The following is a 19,969-nucleotide window of genomic DNA, read 5'->3' as shown; positions in this document are numbered from 1 at the left end:
CAAAATAGGGCTACAGTTTAGCGATTGCAAAAATCTCGGTCAGAGCAGCAAGTAATTTCTTCACTCATGCCATATTTATTCTTTTCTGCGTTGATGTTCTTGCAATCCGACATGCATCCCTTTTTGGTGTATAAGGGAGTCCGTCCTGTTGAGGAAGAAAGATAGCTTGTTTCCAGAAAACCCAGCTTTGTATTGCCTTTTTTCTGATCCTGCACCTATAATATTTAGCTGAGCATATGCTAGTTGTTTTAAGTTTCATTTTGCTGCGGAGGGGCCACCACAGTCACTTACCATAAAATACTGTCTTTTTGTAGCAAGACATCCCTGGAAAGAGTTTGCAAGGCCACTTCTGAAACCGACATGGACGATCTGTAGAGCGTATTGTACAACTTCCGCATACAATGCCAGAAACTGAGGAGTGAGGAGGAGAGAGGATACAAGATGAACCAGGATACAAGAACAAATAATGTCAAATGCCTTCTTGTGAGACCATATTTTATATTGTCCGTTTCAGATGTCATAATTTTTATCTTAATGTCAAAAGAGCTAGTGGAAATAGAGATAGCAGTGAGTAAGGACAGGTAAGGGGTTAATAGACAACTGGAGCAGTGTTTGATTTGCTTGCCTAGCTTCAGAGACTTACCCAGGCCAAAAGAGAACAAAATCCATAGCCCAAGATAGAGAAGTGTATTCATGTCGCCTTTTCTGCCTTTTAGCCACAGTATGTGGTGGGGCACTCCGCTCTGACTTTATAACAATCCCTGAGCATGGTGTGTAGGCTGTGTAATAACCAATGTAATAACAGGACAACCATTTGTTGTACTTGGATGAAAAGACTCAAGTACATCATTGTATTCAGCCTCCACAAATGACCAAATGTGTCTTGTCTATTGCTCTTTCCTTCCCTGGTCCCAACCTGTGTACCTTCCCCTGTTTATTTATATAAAGATTCATGAGCTTACAAAGGATAAATGTGTAAGTTGCATTTCCCCACTAAATGTAACAAAAAGGACAAGTATTTGTGAGGAATAATGCAATAGAATTTTGTTTGGTTCATTCACAATGGATCCTTTGGTCTGATCCAGGAGAGACCATCCACTCTTTCATTCTTATAGTTCAAGGGTTGGACTAAGGCTATGTTGATGTCCTAGGTTAAGATTATTTTTTTTAGAGTCCACATTGGAGTGTATGTGGCTGGGGAAACGTGTTTTCCTCTAGGCCAGTGGTTCTCAACCTTCCTAATACCATGACCCTTTAATACAGTTCCTCATGTTATGGTCACCCCCAACCATGTAATTATTTTCATTGCTACATGCAAATATGTGTTTTCCGATGGTCTTTGGCGACCCCTGTGAAAGGGTCGTTCGACCCCCAAAGGGGTCCTGACCCACAGGTTGGGAACCGCTGCTCTAGAGCATTTGGTTCAGGAGAGGAATAGTGTTCACCACGCTTAAAGCAATTCCCATTTTTCCTGATCAATACAGCATTTCCCATTTTTTTTCCTTTCTAAATCATCCCCTTTCTTCTAATGAACTGCGATGAGTAATTGTTTTTCCATTTCCTGTCTTGATCAGAATCTCCCTATTAATTTCAAGTCTCTGTAATTCTGTTGCCTCTTGCAGTTAGCTGTATTGGCTATTGGGTTTCACAGCCTCCACTTAAAGGAGGGGTGACACGATAGTACTGGTTTTCCACATTTAACTACTTCCTTTGTGGCGCTCTATCAGATTTGGTGTGTGATTCATACAGCAGTGGGCTCACATCTGATGAATGTGAGGAAGAGAATGTCATGCCCTTAGGCTTGTGCATTCTTTTAATTAGTCACATCTTGTATTTGTATTTATTGGAAGATAAGCTCAGAGCTTACCAGGGCTGGTCTCCCAACTCCTCCACAGAACTACAGAGATGAAGGTCACACACAAGTTCATACACTTTCTCTCAGCTTCAGCCTTTGATGGAATTCCCATTCTTTCAACTGATGAAGGAGCAGTATACAGTTGCTCACAGCTATACTCAACACTGCCCTGATAAGGTTGACATAAGTGGTACTTTGGAGGTACACCAAGGAAATGTTTACTATAGATAATCCCTTTGTGTGGAGGGACCATGGTCTTCTAGTTCTGAGATGAAATTGAATTAAAGCAAATGAGCAATATCCACTTTCTGATCTGTTCCCAGTTAAAAGGTAGTTAAAAGTAGGCCTTTTGTCAAACTGGATTTTTCCAATGTGATAAAAGGCACAGTTTTATGGCCATCTCCCTTAAGAAGAGAACAGAAGTGCTACAACAGCATGTGGAGAAGCATGGAGAAAGCCACTACAGTCTTAATCCATTTTGGCTTTTCCCCTCTCCTGTGATAAGGCTCCAAGTTTCTTCCTGCTCCTTAACCATGTTTCCTTGCATCGAGTTAGTACAAGTTATCTAGTCACAAAAATACCAAATGACTAGTCACAAAAATATGCCAAATAACGTTACACTGTTTTGAATTAAATAATGAGTCAAAGGAGAAAAAAATAGACACTAATGGTTTCCTTTAATGTTCCTTCTGTTAAAGGCACACCTATAAATAATATAAAACCTTGGCAAATAATATAAAACCTGAAATTAACTACTTTGCCTGTCTATTAAACCTCAGAAGTGGAATTCTTCCCATAGTTAATGTTTGATATATTCTCCTACGCTCTTTCTGGTTTACTCCCAGGAATGCTTATTAAATACCTGGAACTAGTATCTTTAGAGAGTAGAAAGCATGAAGAAGCTCTTGTTCTTTGGCTTGTGGCTGTGGCTTTCCTTTGTAATGGGTAAGTTACCTGTAACAAGTCTGACTGCCATATTCTGAACCTATGGGCATCTCTGAACTTGGTACAAAGGTAGTCCAATGCATAGCAACTGCAGAAGTCCAACCTTGAGGTTACCAACCCATGTGCAACCATCCTTAAGTCCTCTAATTCTAGGAATCTCATATGCTCTGTCCCAATTTGAAAGTGAAATCCTGTTTTGCCAGTTTTTCAGCTGCTTTTAAAATGTCCCAGTTTCTCTGTCCTCTTCCCACTTTGCCCTCAGCTTCTTACAGACTGAGTCCAAAGTGCAAAAGTGGCTTGCGCTCAATTGGCACAGTCGGATAGTGAGGAGAGGTAAAATCTTGCCCTTCTCAGTACACTTGGGCAAAACCAAACCGTTGAAGCTTCTCCTAGTTTGTGTTTCTTCCTAATTAATACTCTGCTTGGATAAGGATAAAATACTGGAATATATGTACTCTGTTTTCTTTCACTATAATCCTTTTTGTATGTTTCGGGCTATGTCTCCTCCTCCCACATATACTTTGTTTCCCAGCAAGAAGCCTCAAATGCTACAAATGCTTCCGCGAGCGTGAAAATGGCAAATGTCGTAAAACTGAAAAACCATGCATCGCAAAACCTGGAGAGTCCTGCTTCCGGCAGAAGATTATGACAGGTAAGCATGTATATCACAAGGACAAGTGACGCTACTGTTCTTTTTTTATAGCACTTTGATACCACTAATTTTTTAGCTAGTATGTTTAAACAAAACACGTTGAACATTAGCTAGTTTGTTACTATGTTTTTAGGTAATCCATTCTATTGTCAACCTGGTCTTACAGTGAAGATGTTCCTTCAAATGTCCAGTTGAAATATACCCTCCTGGTTCTACTCCATGCAGCAGAAGGGAAGAAATCTGTCCCCTCTGCTCTGTGACAGTCCTTTAAACTAAAGAGTGTAGTCTTCTCTTCTCTTAACATGCCCAGCGCTCTCAACTTTTCCTCATTGTTTTGTTCTCCATACCGCTTATTATCTTTGTTGCCCTTCTCTGAACCTGCACCAACTTGTCTGTATCATTGTTAAAAAATGCCAGAGCTGCAGATTTTTACACCACTAACTGCCCTGGCTCCATCCTATCCAATCCTGGGATCTTTAGTTTCATGACAACTTTCTGCCAAAGAACTCCAGCGATTCACCAAACTAGAAATCCTGGGATTCTGTAGAAAGCAGCTATGGCAATTAAAAGGGTTTCGAAGTAGGTATCGAATTAGGTAGTGGGTAGTATAATTTGGTATAGTACAAAAGAAACATAAGAATTAAAGGGGGGGGGGGAACACCATAGGAGGAAAAATCTCTATAAATGTCATTTGTAGGGCCAAACAATTCAGACACATGTCTCTTTTATTACTTAATATAACTCTGAATGTGAGGAAAGCCAAAACAGACCCGTAACCAATTATCTCAGCATTGGGTTTAAACACCAGTGTGGTGGAAGATGGCCCTACAAATGCAGTGGCAAAGGCAAGATCCACTACTTCTGGCTGGATATTAAAATGGACTGGAAGGTATTGCAGGCGTTTCATGAAAGGCAAGGTGCAATAGTATTGACTTCTAGCAGTCTAATGGGATATATATATATATATATATATATATATATATATATATATATATATAGGCAATGAATGGGTTGGGGAAAGCAAGCCAGTCTCCCAGTATGCAGAGACTGGAGGGCTACTAATTTCTCTTCCTTTCCAGAAGGGGTTTCCCTTTATATTTCGGCAGGATGTGGTTTGGACTGCAAGCCAGTGAAGGCAGGACAGGAAATCCAACATATCAACATATGCTGCTCAAGAGATTTATGCAATGCTCCACGGGGCATTTCAGGGTGAGGAAGGGCTCAGTGCACCTTGTTGCTTTTCTGGAAGCTGAACACTTGGAAGTCCCACTGAGTCTATGCCATCTGAATTGTTGCTTCTCCCCCTTCACTGGAAATATATCTCTTGCCATCTTTCTTATGTAAAGATAAACTACCCAAGGATAAATCAGATCACTGTGACAGAGGCAAAGATTTACCAAAAAATGTCTAAATTAGATGAAGACTTCCTTCCTCCCATGGACCAGTATAGAAAACTGTCTCTGCAACAGTCTGCTGTGACATTCCTCAAATGCAGCTGAAGAAATGGATTGTAGTCTGCAAAAATTCATGCGAAGATAAACTAGTGTCGCAGGACGGAGTTCCACAGCATCTGGTGAAATTCCCACTTCTGTACAACCATTAAAGTAATAGGAGTCCTGCCCTTTATTTTACTTGGTATTAGCTTGTAATTGTTCACATTCTTGATTTCAGATTATTAATTTGTCTTGGTTCCCATTCCATTGTTACAATTATTTCTTTAATAGCTTAATGTGTTGAATCATGGTTGCAATGAAATAGTCATGTCAGTCATTAGGTTTCACCCATTCTTTCATCCTTCACTGAACTCTTTGACAAACTAAAATTGATGTGAGATTATCTGATATTTTAATTTATCTCTTTTCTGTATTCTAAGGTTATCAATAGCAATAGCAGCTTCATTTATATACCGCTTCATAGTGGATAAGTTGTCATTTTACCATTTTGGAAAATGGAAAGATGGAAGGATTAAAAAAGAAACTATTGAACAAATATACAAAAGCAATTGATTTTGTATGTAGTGAGGCCTATCTGCTTATTCTTCTAGAAGTAGGCATTTGTGTACATCAGTTATTTGTGTACATCATTTTGTTTCCAAAATCCTTTCATTTTTATCTGTGAAGATTTTATTCGGTCCAGTATTCATTCGTTTTGGGTGGAATATTATGCTTGAATAAAAAAAATTTATCTGGTCTATCTGTGTATGTGTCTTCAGGTTACCTGTCAACCTATAACAACCCGATGAATTTCAAATGGTTTTCTTAGGCAAGGAATACTCAAGAGTTGGCTTTGTCAGTTCCTTCCTCTGAAATATAGCCTGCAGCAGCCGGTATTCATTGGCAATCTCCCCTCCAGGATGACTCTGCATTGCATACATTTCATTAATAAGAGTACGCCAGATTTCATCTAGTACACTGTTAATACAGTCGGCCCTTCTTATACACGGATTTAAGCATACACGGTTTGAAAATGTTCCAAAAAAGTATAAATTTACCTTGATGTTCCATTTTTTATTAGGGACACCATTTTGCTATGTCATTATACTTAATGGGACTTGAGCATACACGGATTTTGTTATACACGGGGGATCTTGGAACCAAACCCCAGCATATAACAAGGATCCACTGTATTCTTTTTTTACATTTTTATTCATTTTATATATTATATATTATATTATTATATTTATTATATTCATCTTTATGCTGCCTTTCTGTCAGAAAGTGAGCCAAGGTGTCCCACAAATAAACCCAATAACAAACTTTACAGTAACAATTTAAAAGACAATTAAAATCAACTAGATAAAAAAACCAACATTAAATTATGAAAGTATTCATTACGCATTACAAAATATTTGTGTCATCATTCACACTCCTTGTCCATTATTCTTTATTTGGGGAGATATTCATGTATATTAAGTAATCCTTAGTAGCTGGGACTCTGTCCAAGAATCTCCTGGGGAGAGAACTGGGGTGTTAATGCTTGGAGGTCTCTCATTCATGGAGTCACTTGAAATCAATCTCAACTTGCTGGCAAATAACAAAACCAACAAATCCAGGCTCTACTTAGGTTGCATGTGGAAAGCCTTGGCCCATCTCTCTCATCCTCTTCAAATGGCATGATTGCTATTTACCAAATATAGGGCTAGCTGAAGTGAATAAGGATCACTGTTATTTTATGTAGCTTGGTCTTGAAGGAGAGATATGAGAAGAAAGGAAACTGGTTCCAGCTTACAGGATTTTTATTATTCCAATGCTCAGGGTTTTTCAGTCACCAAAACTTGTGTTCAAACAAGAGACTTTCTCCCACTCTGCTTGGAAACTCCCTAAGAAAGCAGATACAGTGGTCATACCAATCAGCATCAGTATAGTACTGCTATAGCTTAGCGATTGCAAAAATTTTGGTTAGCACAGCAAATAACTTCTTCGCTAATATATGTAGTTTCCATTGATGCTGGGAAAGATCTGCATTTCTGGCGGCAGCCCATTTTGGAAGAAATAGGCCTCGTTCCTGTAGAGAAAGAGACATTATTTTTCCCTAAGGAGCTGTAAGTTCATGGAAAGGCCTTCTCCGCATCCCTCATTCTAATAATGCCGCCACACTATCTAAAGCCCTTCTAAGATTCCTATGGGAGCAAACTGTTTGTTCCTTAAGGTTTACATAATCACAATATTAAACATCAATACAAAATATGAAAATACTTTTACTCTCAAAGTGGAGAAAAATGTTTCTGGAGTGGCCGCTTCTGTATTGAAAAAAGGAGGAGAGAAAGAAAAGATCATCCTCATAATCATCAAGAAAAGGAGACTGGTTTGCATCAAATTTGCAAAGGCAAATTTATGTGTAGAGATCTGTAATTGTCCAGTTCCAAATTTAGAAGTAATTTTGTTTGAAACTGGGGCTTTACCATGTACTCTGTTTGGAATCAGCTTAATAGTCTATTTTATCTGTTACATTACATCTTCACTGTTTTATTTTCTACAACTCTAGATGTTTTAATTTAATGACTAACAAGGAAAGCTGCCCATGCTTGACCACACAAAACCCCAAAGACCAACACAACCCCTTGTCCTGTATAGTAATCATCTTGAGACCCAAGTAGTAAATCCAAGGAGGGACATTAAGAATAAATGGTCAAGGTGAGCAATAGGAGCCCAAGGGTTGAAAATCACTCACCATAATACAGTGTTTCCTTATAGCATGAAGCCCTTCCACGGGCTTTACAAGACCACCGTGGCTTCTGACAATGTTTGCCTGGAAGCTGTAAGTCACAGGTGGCACATAAGATGCCATCAGCTCGAAGAAAAAAGAGAAAGAGAGTGCAAACATGAAATGAATTGGGACAAAAGGATGAAAAGCTATCTATAATCTGTCCCCACCTTGCTATGATGTATGAAGACAAAAGTACTGACTTTCTAAGTGCCTTTCTGTGAACCGATCTTCATATTGTCAGCATCAGAACTGTTAATTTTGTCTTAATATTTGATGGGGTGAAAGAGGCAAAGCGTGTAGTGAATGAAGAATCCATACAAATCAATGGCGAAGATGGACACTCTTCTCTCTTCTTTTGGTAATGCTTAAATACTGGGCAGAAAAATCAAGGCACATGGAAATGAAGATGCTTAAAAGTGGAGGAGAGGCATTTGACACTGGAACACAGAATGAAGAAGAGCGGAAGGGAGTAAAAGACAGAGCTGACCCTCATAAGATCTAACACAATTCTTCTCTTCTTAAGCAACTCGATTTTTTCATTCTTGAGTATACAGCAAACAGGTCAAAACATCTCTTTAGTTAGAAACAGAGATGTCTCTTCAAAAGCTGAATACTGCTCTTCCTCCTCAACACATACACCTGCTAAGGACTTGGCCTCAGACTGGTAAATTGTTGCTCCCTTCAGAGACTTACCCAGCCCAATATGTAAGAGCATCCAGAATCCAAAACATAGAAGTTTCATCATGTTGCTTTGTGTGCCTTGTGTCCAAATGTGTGAATTTATACCAGGTGTGGGATACACCTCTGACTGCCAACATGAGATAACTCATTCAGCAGCGAGTAGATGAAAAGAGTCGAGTACATCATGCTGGTCTTGTTCTGATGTTCTCTGATGTTCTTTTGTCGAGTACCCATCTTTCAATATGACTGAGAACATCAAACAGGCCTTTGGCGTAAGGTGACTTAGCACCTTCTCATATATTTCATTCTGTGCAGATGTAGAGATGTATCCACATTATTTTGGCAGAAGTGGCATCTTGGAAGAGTACAATCTTTGCCTTTCAGCAGGTGCTGAATCTTTCTAGTTCCTTTGCATAGTCCAGTTCCAGCTCCTTTTATTGGGCCACATTAAGAAGTGGCATTTTGGTGAGTCTGAATCAGAACAACTGTACAAATGTGTTGTCGTCTTATTTCTCCTTCTTGTTTCTTGACTGCAGTCTCCATTCTTGTCAATGTTTGATCCTATATATGGGAATTCTTTAACTATTTCAATGTCCTCGTTGTCTAGACTGAATTTGTGTATTTCTTCTATGGTCTTTATTTTTGTTTTCTTTATGTTCAGTCCAGCATCAGACCTGCCTTTGCACTTTTGTCTTTGACCTTTCGTCTTCTGCTAATAATATGGTGTTGTCCACATATCTTAGGTTCTTAATGTTACTTCTTCCTATCTTAACTCCTCCATTTTCTGATTCTAATTCTGCTTTTCTTATGATGCTTTCAGCATATAAGTTAAACAAGTAAGGTGATAGGATGCAGCCTTGCCTTATCCTTTGCCTATTGGGAACCACTCTGTTTCCCCGAATTCTGTTCTGATGGTGGCCTCTTGTCCTTGGTATAGGACTATCAGATGTAGTTATTTAAAATTATTTTAATGTATTATTTGTGTATCTTTTTAATTGCATTATTTTTAATGTTGTAAGCTGCCCTGAGTCCCAGTCCTGGGAAAAGGGTGGGATATTAGGCATATTTCTTTTTGTAGAAACTACACCTGGCTAATCTCTGCTTCATTAAAGGAGGTGGAGAATGGATTGCCATGTACCTGCCTGGAGGATAATTTGCTGTTGGGTAGGATATGTTCTCCTCCATGGCTATGCCTGGAGGATGAGATTTGAATTAATCCTCATCATTTCAGCTGTGCAAGTTATCACAGTCTCTTTGCAAACTGCCTGCCAGTACCAAAGCATTTAAATGCATTATTGATCTTTTCTTAGAATGGGATCATGGTTTGTTTTTTTCCTTCTGAACTCTTTGTTGTTGTGTCATGGCCAGCCAAGATCAGCTCTCGGAGGATGAGGAGGAGGATGAGCCTCCTCCAGAGCAAGGGCTGATTGAGGCAACGCCAGGTGCTGATCCTGCTCTGCCAGGTCCCAGCTGTGCTCTTCCAGCCCCAGAGAAGGAGGTTCAACCAGGTCCTAGTGCTGAAGAGAGGCCTCCTATGGTACCACAGCCTAGTGGTGACTCTGGAGACGAAGCTTGCCTGCAGGTGCCTTCTTACCAAGAGAGAAGGGCCGAGAGTGCTTGCAGGCGCAGATCAAAGAGGATTGCCGAGAGACAATTAGCCAACCTGCCTCAGGTGGCACGAGGGAGAGTTTCCCTTACTTAAGTGGGAAAGAGACTGTTGCTGGTTGCTAGAGTTTATTGCATGATCCCTTGGCGTGATTGCTGATGGCACTAGCTCCTCGCATCTTGATTCCTTGTTACCTTGACCTTGGACCGGACCTTCGTTATCTCCTGGCTGTTTTGACCTCGGACTGTTTGACCACGCTGTTTCCCGGTATCCTGACTTTGGCTTGACTCTCAGAACGTTCAGCCTTCTGGAATCCTGACCTCGGCTTGTATTCTCGGATTGCTCTCAGTTTGCTTCCTTGCAAAGTCTGCTTTACTTTCACTGGGCTGAAGGTACTGTTGTCAGTGTTTGCTGGCAGCATTCCCGGACATCTTGTGACAAGACCCTCTTCTTCTGCATAGGCTGGTAGTTAACTAAAAACAGAAAAGAAGGGATGCATACAACTCTGCTTTTCAGCTTCTTGGCACTGATCTGTTGTTTCCTGCGTGAGTACCATAAAACAATGTGGAAATGGAATACTGGGCATGGAAGTGACTCATTTTGTCACAGGCCTGTCTAGAGTAGAGTTCTGAGATGGCAGAATTTGCGGATAATATAAAATTATTTAAGGTGGTGAGAACCAAAATGGCTTGTGGAGAGCTCCAAAAGGACCCTAACAAACTGAGAGAAAGGGTAAAAAAATATGACACTCTGTGTTATCACTTGATGGAGTGCATGCCACAGAGGATGCAGTTATGTTCAAGTGCCGATGATAGTCTTCTTGTGAAGGATCTGCCATTATGAGTCTGCCTGGACTTTGAGATCCAAAGGATATGCCCTTCTTTCAGTTCCAGTACCTTCCCAGTAGCTACTCCTAAACTATGAAACTCCCTCCTCAGAGAGTACAGAATAGATCTCTCCTTGCTCTTCGTATCCAGACACAGCTTTTAAAACTGAAGTCTTTTAAGCATTGGGATGTAAGATGGTATGGTATTTTAAATTGCACGGTTTCAATTGCTTGTTATGTTTAGAATTACTTTAACATGATTAATAGTTAAATTTCTTCTTCATCTGAGCCTTTGGAAGTGGTTATGGCTGAACTGTACAAATATAAAAAGAGCATTTTTACACATGATTACATGGGAATTGTTTCAAGCCCACGTTTCTTTTTAAAGGGCTGCTTCTGGGATCTGTAATCAAAATCAATTTAGAGCCAGCATTATAATGTATTTTGGCACTGGACACCAGGGTTCGAATCCCCAGCCAGCCATAGAAGCCCATCTTGGCAAGTTAATAATATAATAAATTAATAATATAATAAAACTTTTATTTATATCCCGCTTATTTGTAAGAAACAATAAAAGCAGCTTCCAACAATTAAAATAATACAGATATATAGAAATAGTAATAATACATATATATATACACACACACACCCTCTTAAAAAAGAAACCATCCTGGGATTAAAATTTGAGACATTAAAATCAACACATTTATACTGAGGCTGACAAAGGCAAACACCTTCGGACAAAATCTTGCCCAGAATCCCCCATGATTGGTTTGCCTATGGTCACCATAAACTGAAAATGACATAAAGGTGCTCAACAACAGCAAAAACAATTTAATTAACAAAAATATAAAAATACCGCCCCCCCGGCAATTGTGCTAGAAATTAAAACAAAATAGAAATAAATATAGCAATAAATATAGTCATCTCCTTTATAATTAGAGCAAGAGATGTGCAATTACTATATCCTTTCTCACTTACCAGTTTACAATAAATTATGATATGATTGTGAAGGGCTATTTCTCGACTTGGCTTTAATTAATGCTTGGTTCCTTGTCCCTTTCATGAAGCCACAGCTGAAGCTCTTAAATGCCGTGTCTGCTCAGAACACAATCTGCTTTGGGGCTGCATCAGAGGAGCAGACTATTGCTATGCTTTACCTGGACAACAGTGCAGAACTACCAAAATCATGAGAAGTAAGTTTTAGTGAATCCAGAGATCATAGAGATTTATCAAGCACTCAGCAGACCCAGTTAATACAATGCATGTGTCTTTGTTCGTCTCTCTAAAGCTGTCTCAAACATTGTAGTTAACATATTTCAAACATATAAAAGCATCACCCATGTTTATGTGTATATAACTATTAATCTAACCAACACACTATGTTATCTGTTCATTAAACCCATATCACTACTTTTATAATTTCCCCAAAATGTCACAACCCAGTTCTGCATATCATATCAACTAATAGGAATCTTGTATCACATCATCATAAATCTATATCTCTGTATAACACTATATGTCTGGCATGCATATCAACCTGGCAACAGTTCTATGCTCAACACCAAACTATCAGGTTTGGATCAAATGCATCAGTTAGCACATATATCATGGCACAAACATCTCAGTTAATACATTCAAGGTAAACCCTACATCCTTCCATCTTTGTCATCCCAAAACACAACAAACCTATAAGTCATACCTTCCAGTTGAAATCATTCATATATAATATTATAGATCACAGTTGGATCGAACACATGATACAAAGCAGGATTCCTCAGCATAATTTACCATGGCAGGATTAACAAGGTGCTAAATCAAATTATTTTATTTTTATTTATATAGTTGGTCCAAGTGTAATGAAATGTGCATAAAAAAGTTAATTTGGATAGGCTAATTTAATATACATAACATTTTAACTGCTTTGTTTTAATTTTATTCCTCCACTCCAGAAAGACGAAAACCTTATCGAACCAAAGGATGCACCCTGCAGGGGGAAAGATGCAATGTGACAGAAAACATTGAAGGTTTTGGCATTGTCAGAAGGAAATGTTGCCACAATAAAAGGCTCTGTAACGTTCACTTATGACATGCAATAAAATAATTGATTGAAGAGGAAGAAAAGAAATATAAAGCATGGTGTTTGCAACAGGTAAAACCTGTAGTCTGCAGTGGCCAAAAAAAATGTGGCTTCTGAAACCTTTGAAGGCAGGGTGTTTAGATGAAACACGAGGCGAAAGCAGGTGCAAAGCAAAACAAAGCTGAGCTCAAGGGCTAAAAACCAGAGCATAAAGAACCTGTGATACTCTGACTGTCTGAAAAGAGGGAGAGGGGTCTCCTGGTCATCTGCAGAGAAAGCTGACCATATGGGGACTGGGGAGAGGCCACCATGCAGCAGGAACTCCAGAAATCCTACCAGAATATGAAGACATTTGAAAAGATGACAGAAGCAATGAGGGCCAAGGGCCATCACCACATGGCTCGCGAATGCAGGATAAAAAGCAAATCCTTCAGAGGCCAGTCCCAAAAGGTTGTTGACCACAACACATGCAGTGGCCAGGATGCAGCCACTATGCTCCTTTACAAGGAGCTCCATGCCTTCCTTCGTGGAGATGCCCCAAGCAAGTGGCCAGCAGCACCAAAATGAGGAAAGACCTTGTTGTAGCATGTAGGGTAGCAGAAACTACCCTATGTAGTAGCAGTAATAGTAGTAGTAGTAGGCTGAGCAGATGAACGGGGAAATACCAATTTTTACCAAAGTGGGCCAATACCAGTTTTGACCAAAGTGGGTGGAAACCTGGCTCTCTGCATGGCCCACTCCAAAGGCAGGCCAAACAAACATGGGCAGTCTGCACCAGACTGAAGCAATTGTGGTGTTTAGCTGGGACACTGTAATTTTTTTTTGCTTCACCTCCTGGATACGTTTACATGATGGCATGGAAGCAGAAGCTGGAAAAAATACCTGAGCATCTAAGAATTTCACCCACAATGTATTCCGTAAGACAGGACTGTTTAAGGCTACAGTCTCAGAGAAGCTAACCTCCATCTGCATCAGTCCAAATTTGTCTTGATAAGGTTTAGCATGTTCAGTGTATTCTGATAGCAGTTCTAAGATCTGATTTTTCATACTATTTGTTGGTAATCTATTCACTGGCAAGCTGGCTTCCCATGGCTTTTTATTTGCAATCAAAATCAAGCACTGAGAACAAAAATTCAAAAGGTTGCATTCAAATTTCAACATCGAAATCTAAATTTTAAAATGTGAAAGAGGTTTGAGTGTGGAAAGATGTTGATTCTTCACTTCAGTTTCACTCTTAATGTTCTATATCCCCAAAAGAAAAATGACACAAAGGACTGAGTGAATTAGTACCATAGCTTTAATAAATAAATAATATGAATTATGACAAAACTCAGATCATGGTATTTGGAAAATGCGCTGAAAAACACATCTGGCATTTGGATGAAAATATTATAAAACAGGTGAAAACTTTTAAATATTTAGGTTTGGTTTACTCGTACACAATCTCCTGGAAAGAACAAATGTTAGATATTAAAGTACAGTCTTATAGATCAGCAAAAGCAATTTTGAAGTTTGCTGCAACTAAAGGAGGTAATTTAGTAAACCCTGCCCTGACTGTGTACAAAGCCAAAACAATGGCACAATTCCTTTATGCGGCTGAAGTCTGGGGCACCTCAAGCACCTCAAATATTTCAAGTTTGGAACCCTCCCAGAATTATTTCTTGAGGACGTTGTTAGGTCTTCCTAAGGACCTAAGCATGCTGACACCTTCTTCTTCTTCTTGGCCACATAGATGAAGAAGAAGGGCTAAAGTAACATGAGAGTATCATCATCCCACAGTACTCTTCTTTCCTGGAAGTATGCTATCCCAGACTCCTGGGATAGCCTTTGGTCTTGGTCCCATTTATTGATTGAAACAATAAAGTGATAGTATGTGACTCTTTCTGCTCTATTGTGCTAGTACTAGTAATTAACTGGAAAATCTTGTTTAGACATGGCTACCCATATTCTTCATAATTGCTAAATGATGCCTACCAAGAATGAAGGGTCACATTGTACCTTTCTATGATTGCCTTCCTGTCTATAGAGGCTTAACTCCACCTTCAACTTTCTCCATAAATGACTTTTTAGTGGCATGATAGAGACCACATAGTTTTTTCTCTACTCTTGTTTTATACAATTCTGTGAACACGAATCAAACTGTTAATTATTTGGGGAAACAAACATGAACAAGATTCTCCTTCTGAGCATCTCTGTCGTGCTTGGGCCTCTTCTGGGTGAGTAGCAGAAAGGGAAGACTGGAGGGGCCCTGTGTGTGAGGATGAAATATTTGTTTTTCAGTGCTACCCATTAAATAGCTCTAAAGTTAACCTTTCCTTATGCATCTGAGAGGGTTTGCCAGTGATTCTTACATCCGTGGGATGCAAAGGCACCACTAAAAGAGACCTTCCAAAGTGATCAATTGCTGGGTATATAGTTAATTGCAAAAGATTCATGGACATACATTAGGGAAAAAATTGGCTACTAGATGATGATTTGAGATGATGAAATAAAGAGTACAGGATTAGATTTGAGGTGGTGAAATTAAAAGAGATTTGTAAAGACTTTTATTTATTGAATTTTGAGAACTCCAGTTCTGTGATTTAAAGCAAGAGTTGTTGGCTAAATGTACAAATTGAGATGGCAGGCAGAAACTCAGGACTCTTTAAAATATACATAGTTAGGTAAATATGGCTGCAAAGGTAGACATATTAATGTGTTGCAGCAGGACAAAGAAATGAATTTCATGTTTCTCATATTAATCATGGCAGAAGCTTTCATAGACTGCAGACAACTTCATACATTGCTACACCTGCAATGAATGTCATGTCTCCTGTCCTATCAACCAAAGGCCTAACTAGTACAGATTCTGTTTGCACAGTGGCCAGCCCAACGCATACAGGAAAACCCAAAATCAGGACAAAAGGGTAATAGAAGAGTCCTTGTGGCGCAGTGGTTCAATGCCTGTGCTGCAGCCACTCACTCAAAACCATAAGGCTGTGAGTTCAATACCAGCAAAAGGGCTCAAGCTTGACTCAGGCTTGCATCCTTCTATGGTCACTAAAATGTTCCCAGATTGTTGGGGGAAGTTAGCTTACAGCTTAGTTTAGACACTTTTTGTTCAGTATGAAGCGGTATATAAATGGAGCTGTTTGTTAGTAGCACTTTCCTGTTAATCTCGCCCAACAAGGGCTACTCAGCTTCTCATACTGAAAGCAATATACCGAAGCCATGTAGAGTTTATGAAGGCAGAAAAGAAAATCGATTTTTTAAAGCATATTGGAAAATGTCAGATTATATTTAATTATAACAAAAACACTCTCTGGGTACTTTTGCTTTTCAACAGTTCATGCTCTCAACTGCCATGTTTGTAAAAAATACCTTCCAGGCAGAGGATGTCTTCGTGGAAAATCATATTGTGATGCTCCACCAGGAAAACAATGCAAGATAGTATTTGTTACAAATGGTACGTTTGATTCAAAGTTCCCTTTTTCCCGTGTTAACTTTACATGTTGCTGCTGTTTACACACTTGTTTTTATATTACACCACATTAGTATAATTCTGGACTCATGCATTACCAGTCTTTTCCCTGGTGCTAACGGTGGCAACCATATTAACCTATGACTGAGTAGTTTTTCTTTTAAAAAACATGCAGGGGTAGCTGTGTTGGCCATTTAGTAAATTCAAACAAAAATCCAACAAACAGTGATAACTTTTTTGGGCTACGTGGCCATGTTCTAGAAGAGTGTCTTCCTGGCGTTTCACCAGCATTTGCTCGGTCAGACAACTTCTGACCCAAACATTTAATGCTTCTTGGCACTGAATGGGGATGGCTTGGCGCCGCAGAATGGAACGGGGCCATTTTGAGGACAATTTGCTGTGCGATAAAATCCATTTTCCCCGGTTGTGCGGCCCCGAGAGCCCGCTTCCCATTCCCATTAGAGGAAATTAACGTGTGCAATAATGTTTGATGTTCCTTTGTTGCCTGTTTTATTGAATCATTTCCTGTATTGCTATGTCCTCCCTCCAGTCCATCTCCCCTGATCCAGGCCTCGGAAGTAGAGAAGAACTGTTGGCCCTCATCCCCTTCCCTTCTCCTTTTGTGTCGTGTCTTTTTAGATTGTAAGCCTTAGGTCAGGGAACCGTCCAATTAAAAAGATTGTATGTACAGCGCTGTATAAATTTATAGCGCTTTATAAATAAAGGTTAATAATAATAATAATAACAATAACCTTCACAATGTGCCTCCATCTTTCCCACTTAATGGTAGTTACAATGTGGCCCTTCAGACCTGTTATTTCAGAAGCCTAAAGTGACCCCCCATCTTGCCACATACCCAAATAACCTTCACTGCTGCCAATAGTATACTGCATAGCCCAAAATAAATATTGTCAGGTTTAGGAAAACAGGGAAGAATTACTTTATGAGTGTATAGATGAGTGTATAGACATTATTAGGATATGTGTCTATCTAGCTTTTCCTTTTTTCTACAGGCAATGGAAAGGAATTTGAGAGGAGAGGCTGCAGCAAGGGACCACACGAGTGTAACCGAACAGTATTCACTTTAGGTACAACTGTATCAACAACATGCTGTGAAGACCAGGACTTATGCAATGACTATTAAACATAATCCACATCAGCATCAGTATGAATATGTAACCAATATTCAAGCTTTCCAGATCTCTACCCATTTTCTCCCCAAGTGTTCAAAGTCTGGCACTCCATTTAAATATTATTGTTTTGGGTGGCTCATAAATTACCCATGCATGTCTTTTCCCTCCTCATTCCTGTGAGTGGGAAGGGGAAATTGTAAAGGAGCTTCTGCTGGGCGAAAGAAGGGGTCCCGGGAGGAGCCACTTCTGTTCCAAGAATGTGTAGTAGGAGAAAGACCTTTCCTTTTGTTAAAGAGTTGGGGCACAGGGCTGAGATGGCACAGGGATGACACTTCTCAACACACAAAGGATGTGTCAGGGTCACTCTCAAGAGCAGATTTAGCAACCACACAGCTTTGCACCAATGCTGATCTGGCTTGATGTTCTTTCAATAAACATGTGCTATGTACATTCAATCCTTTGTGTCATATTTCTTTGGGGGTTATGGAACATCAAGAGTGAAACTGAAGTGAAGTATCAACATCTTTCCTCATTCAAACTTCTTTCACATTTTATAATTTAGATTAAGATGTTGAAATTGGAATGCAACCTTTTAAATTTTTGTCCTCAGTGTTTCCTATGAGACTCCTGATTTTGAATGCAAATAAAATGCAAATTTAAATGCAAGATTAATTAGTACTCTTTACATTTTTTTTCCCAAAGGTAGAAACAGCATCTCATAAAAGATTCTGTATTATTGTAAACCAAAAGTGAATAAAAATAAACTGCAGCCTAAATCATGTTATTAATAGTGACTGGAATAGATCTATTCAATCAATCAAATTTACCTATGTTTTGGATATTATTCAACAACTTTTTATATGGGTGTACCTTGGTTGGTACTAATCAATCGCTTTCTGGCCCACATGAACTATTCAATATGTCCAGCTGTGTTGCTCTGCCCTGGGAATCCAGCAAAATGTTCATGTGAATCACTTCACTTGTACAAATATCATAGTTCCAGAGGATACCTATTTCAAGAACAAGGATCAGAAGCTGCAGTGGGTCTGGAAGTGGTCCAAGTTCTGGTTCTCAAAAATGTTTTTATTTATGTATTCATTTATTTTCAATGTGCAAACCTAACAGTCTACTGAATATAGATCCAGGTGTAGCATGCAAGTATTGCAGTGCCAGTGGAAACCTAGTTTTAGATGGCTAAGTACAAAATCCTGTCTTTCTTGATTACAAGTCAGAACTGATGAAACTCAGACCATGTCATGCCTTCCCCTCAGATACTTCCATTTCAGCATTTCTCTCTTCAGACCAATCCCATCTATTTTGTCAATCCTCTGTATCTTATGTCATTAAACCAAAAATCCCTGTGATGAAATCAGTCATTGGTAAAAAGATATGCAATCTACGCCGGTGTAGTTGTGTTGTCACATCGTCTCTGCTTTATGGTGCCACTGATTAAAGCATTGGACTATGGCTTTGGAGACTAGGATTTGATTCTCCACTTGGCCAATGAAATCATGGAAACAGCCTGGTAAAACTGGAATGACTGGAAATGCTAGGTCTTTCCTAGTCCCTTGACAGTCACTACATTGACAGGCAGCATCTATAGTGCAATTGAGTTTTATTCTATCTTCCATCTAGTCAGTTAAAGGGGAGAACGTTGAACTTTGCCAAGGAGTAAGTATTGGGGAGGATTTGGGAAGATTTGCGTATGATTTTTCAGGCATTTTTTGCCTGAAAATTACACTTTTTTTGGACATCCAGAAAGAGTCAAATGGGCTTCAGAAGCTATTAAAAAAGGCATGTGATTCTAGGATGCATCAATAGAGGTACAGTGTCCAGATCAAGGGAAGTCATAGTAGTGCCACTTTATTCTGCTTTGGTCAGGCCTCACCTGGAATATTGTGTTCAGTTCTGGGCACCACAATTCAAAAAGGATGTGGAAAAACTGGAGCATGTCCAAAGGAGGGCACCAAAAATGGTGAAGGGTCTGGAAACCATGCCATATGAGGAGAGATTTAGGGAGCTGGGTATGTTCAGCCTGGAGAAGAAATGGTTAAGGGGTGATATGGTAGCCCTGTTTAAGCATTTGAAGGGGTGTCATATTGAGGATGGAGCAGGCTTGTTTCCTGCTATCCCAAAAAGTAGAACCCGTAGCAATGGATTCAAACTGGAGGACTCCTGTGCGATTATTCTCTAAGCCTTTGGGTCTTGGTCCCATTTATTGGCTGAAACAATACAGTGATAGGAATTGACTCTTTCTGATCTATTGTGCTAGTACTAGTAATTAACCGGAAAATCTTGTTAGTTGCTAAATGATGCCTACAAAGTATGAAGGGTCATATAGTATCTTTCTATGGTCACATTGGGTCACATTGTACCTATGAAGGGTCATGTTGTACCTTTCTATGATTGCCTTCCTGTCTATAGAGGCTCAACCCCACCTTCAACTTTCTCCATAAATGGCTTTTTAGTGGCATGATAGAGACCACATAATCTTTTCTCTACCCTTCTTTTCTACAATTCTGTTA

General features: G+C 39.4%; 1 long non-coding RNA gene across 1 annotated transcript; it reads left to right on the top strand.

Moving 5' to 3' along the window:
• The first annotated feature begins 10,448 nt into the window (after positions 1–10,448).
• LOC121934282 lies at positions 10,449–12,784 on the top strand. The gene is made up of 3 exons (XR_006104606.1): positions 10,449–10,490; positions 11,842–11,967; positions 12,724–12,784. It is a non-coding gene; the product is annotated as an uncharacterized LOC121934282 (long non-coding RNA).
• The last annotated feature ends 7,185 nt before the right edge of the window (positions 12,785–19,969 follow it).

This window comes from Sceloporus undulatus, chromosome 6 (genome assembly GCF_019175285.1).
Source record: "Sceloporus undulatus isolate JIND9_A2432 ecotype Alabama chromosome 6, SceUnd_v1.1, whole genome shotgun sequence".
NCBI classification, from domain to species: Eukaryota; Metazoa; Chordata; class Lepidosauria; order Squamata; family Phrynosomatidae; genus Sceloporus; species Sceloporus undulatus.
Note: the sequence above shows the minus strand (reverse complement) of the source record. Positions and strands in the feature narration are given on the sequence as shown.